Source organism: Pundamilia nyererei, unplaced genomic scaffold (genome assembly GCF_000239375.1).
Source record: "Pundamilia nyererei isolate P.nyererei 1_Seehausen unplaced genomic scaffold, PunNye1.0 scaffold00034, whole genome shotgun sequence".
In the NCBI taxonomy this organism is placed as follows: domain Eukaryota; kingdom Metazoa; phylum Chordata; class Actinopteri; order Cichliformes; family Cichlidae; genus Pundamilia; species Pundamilia nyererei.
Window position 1 is genome coordinate 1,650,066 of NW_005187435.1, and position 3,621 is coordinate 1,653,686.

The window sequence follows — 3,621 nt, forward strand, 5'->3', positions numbered from 1 at the left end:
TGTGTGTGTGTGTGTGTGTGTGTGTGTGTGTGTGTGTGTGTGTGTGTGTGTGTGTGGTTAAAATAACATTGAATTAATAGTATATTTAATAGACTGGATAGAAATGTTACTGTTATTATCACTGCATTACTCAGTAGGTGAACCAGTGCTAACTGTTTCAAAGATAATGTAAAATTGTATTCTGATTTGTTTTTTGTTTAGTTGGGGGTTTTTTTATGAAAAAAGAGGCTATATGGGGTTGTGTTTTAATTAGTCAACTTGGCTTAAAGGTTATACTTTATAAGTTGACTCAAGTGTTGTTTTGCTCCCATCATGGATGCATTTGATTTCAATATGACATTCATGCTATCATCTTTTACAATTAGCTGAAGATAATAAATGCATATATCATCTGAAATTTGCAACTGCACACTTAAATGCAGATAGTTTGAAGTGTTCAGAAGTGGTTTATTATATTTGAAGTGTTGCAGTGTCAGTGTAATGTAGATGGCACTCTTAACTTCATAAAGTTTAATAAACCTCTGCATTCGATACTCAAATTATCTGAAAATGTGGTCAAGTTCTGTCATTTGACATTTGAATTTTCTTTTATACCTTGCAAAAGCACTTTTAATTCAGGATCATACCCTCACTGCCTGCAGCTTGCAAAGAGCGTAAAATAACTGCACACGCAGCCCACATTCACAGCATGACATGTTGCCGTGTATAAAAATGAGGGGGGGGAATGTGAGCATGCCAATGGACATGACGATTTTAGATTGACTGATGAAATGAAATTTTAATGATCCTTGACAGAAATTGGGTCATTGCAGCAGCATACAGCACAGAAGGAAAACAGAACAGATGTTGAAGGCAAAGTAAGTGAGGCAATTAACGATGACATTATTACAGCATTAAAGAAAATGATTCTCAAGATGCAATGTGTCCTAGAAAAATCAATATGATGTATTAATCATCGAAACATTGCTGGCAAAAGGTTCCATTAAATAAGGGAATAACTGTCTTAATTACTTGTAAAATACCACATTCAGCGACACATAAGCGATAGGCTAATTATTTTTTAGGTCACACTCTTGGTGGGCCAGTCATATTTGAAGATAAATTAATGAATAAAAAATGTCAGATTACATTCGATAGTATGTTCTCATGACTTTAAATACACTGTAGTCACCCAAAGCTACTTTTTGTTATGATGGGTAAATTGGGTCTGCAGCAAATGAATTATCTATCCTCAGCAACATTTGTCGAAAAAACACCCCAAAAGAGCCCAAAACGATAAGGGTTTCATAACATTTATAAACAGAGATGGGCAGTAATGTGTTAAAAGTAACGTGTTGCAGCAGAGGTTCCCAAAGTGTGGGGCCCGCCCCCTGGGGGGGGGCGCAGAACCATTGCAGGGGGGGCGTGGTATGAAAAGAACATTTTTCTTGTAAAACAAAGGGGGGTCTAGCAAAAAAAGTTTGGGAACCACTGTGTTACAGTAATCCCATTACTTTTTCAAGTAATGAGTAAAGGATTAACATTGCAAAAAAGTAATTAGATTACTGTTACTTTCTCGTAAGCACGCTGCGTTACTGCATTACTAAACCGTGATTTTGTTTGCTTGATGCAATGTGCATAAAGTTAAAAGTTTAAAGCTAATAAAACAAGTTTTAAAAATAGACTATTTAATTTGATTCACATTTATATGATGGACTATGCAGAAAAAATATAATCTTACCTAAATAACTAAGTAATAGAAACTAATTACTTTTGAAACTAAGTAATCAATAAAGTAACAGGATTAATTTCTATAAGAGGTAATCAGTAAGTAATAACTAATTGCTATTTTCAAGTAAAGTAACTTGACCAACACTTTTCATAACATAGTGAAGAAATACTGTATTTAAAGACTAGTCGATGTCTCTCATTCAGACTACAGGTAACTGTAATCTGCTAAAGCAATCACAAGGCGGTTTCTGGTGCAGCACACAGAAACTTTTAAGATTATATATGTTCTACCATATTAGCATGAATGTGACCTCTAGAGTATTTTCAGAAACTGTACATCACACCTTTTTGTCTTAGATATGTTTAACTAAATGTAGACTGTCTAGGTTTCAACTGTCTAGTTATTGAGCTGAGCTGAAGTTGAAGAATTTGGAGGTAGTCTTCCTTCTTCATTATTCTAATCACTTTGTGCAATGAGTAATTTAAATGAATTCCACTGCAAAGAAGACTGATGAAATATCCAGTCAGAATTATGCCAGAAGCTTGTTAATGGCAACCAAAAGCACCTGACCAAGGTGCAACTTGCTAAGAGACATTTAACCAAATACAAGCAGGAGGTAATATATGCTTCTGACCTTGTATGTATACTTTCGGCCCTATGTGGATTAGAGAAAATTGAAATTAAATCCAGTTATTGTTTTTTTTTCAGTGCAGCAATATGTGAATTATAACACATTATCATAGCGTATTCGTAAATGCTGCAGTGTCCATGCGGTGCAGATATTTCAACGTTTGCATGCAGCAGAGATAATTGCACATACAGTTATTATGTTGCAATAATTATATTACATTAAAGCAGTGTCTGTAATTCATCAGCACCTGTCTGCCTTTATTTCCTGAGAAGTCCATGTAGCAAACCCTACAAAGTCATTGTGAAGAAGATGACAGTCCATACACAGCAATGTTAATGGTACAGACTGTGTAAATATATACCATATTGGCATGTTAGCATTACCAAGGCACAGCAGCACTTCGAAACAGCTTTGCAATTCTGAAACAAGCTATGTTTCTATTTTTTTATTTTTTTATTGCATCAGCAGAAGCATTTTTTTTTCAACAACCGAACCATCAATTCTGATATCAGACTAATGACACTGCTGAAACGATCCAGCCTCATCAACACATATAGCTGCTCTGTAAGCAGTGAATAATTTCAGCTTATTACCCCTGGTATACCGACCCAACTGCCAGCTCATGTTTTAGCCCTGCACTGAATATCTGATTTAGTTTTAATTGGTTTGGAGACCAACAGACGAAGGGCAAACTACAATCTTTTTTTGTGTGCTTCTTTGCAACAGGATTAAAGGTAAACATGCATAATCCAGTGTAATTCTCTAGACTGACTGAGTGACCTTACAGTCACATTCAATATCAGTAAATCATTTTTGCCAGAAAACAACATCCATGCAATAAATATTCAGTAATCCAAGTTGATGACTGAGATGCAGAAGTCCTCCCCCTCACGTGTCACCCTAGTTTATTAATCAGCAGATGCTTGAATTTTATTTTAGCACTAAACTCAGGGCTCAACAAGAAACAACAATGTTATTGTATATCCTGCCTTGTTATGATCAGCTCTTGTGTTTTCTGGTACTGATGTGCTTTTTTTCTTTTTTGTTTCTTCTTCTTGCTTTTGAACAAAGGCAGAAAATCCTTGACTGACCTGAAGACATTTAGTCGAATGGCAAGCGTGTAACATAAAGAAAAACATAGGAATCTCCAGTAAGCACTATCTCAATACATGTATGTGTATATATGTAGCTATGACATCACATTAAAATTGGAATAACTTTGTGGAAACATCAGTCATAAATAAATATTTTAACATGTCATATATATATATATATATAT

The 3,621-nt window shown here is 35.0% G+C and overlaps 1 protein-coding gene across 4 annotated transcripts in view; it reads left to right on the forward strand.

The window, feature by feature from the left end:
- The window catches only part of lactbl1b (lactamase, beta-like 1b), a 26,846-nt gene that overhangs the window by 448 nt on the left and 22,777 nt on the right, over window positions 1–3,621 (forward strand). Inside the window, exons 2-3 of one of the 4 annotated variants that reach the window (XM_013909960.1) lie at window positions 796–857; window positions 3,414–3,492. The exons of 1 other annotated variant lie outside the window; for it this stretch is intronic. The gene's annotated coding sequence lies outside the window, so the exon portion shown is untranslated. Of the gene's footprint in view, window positions 1–795; window positions 858–3,413; window positions 3,514–3,621 lie in introns of all 4 variants that reach the window. 2 more of the 4 variants (XM_013909959.1, XM_013909958.1) reach the window with 2 other exon arrangements.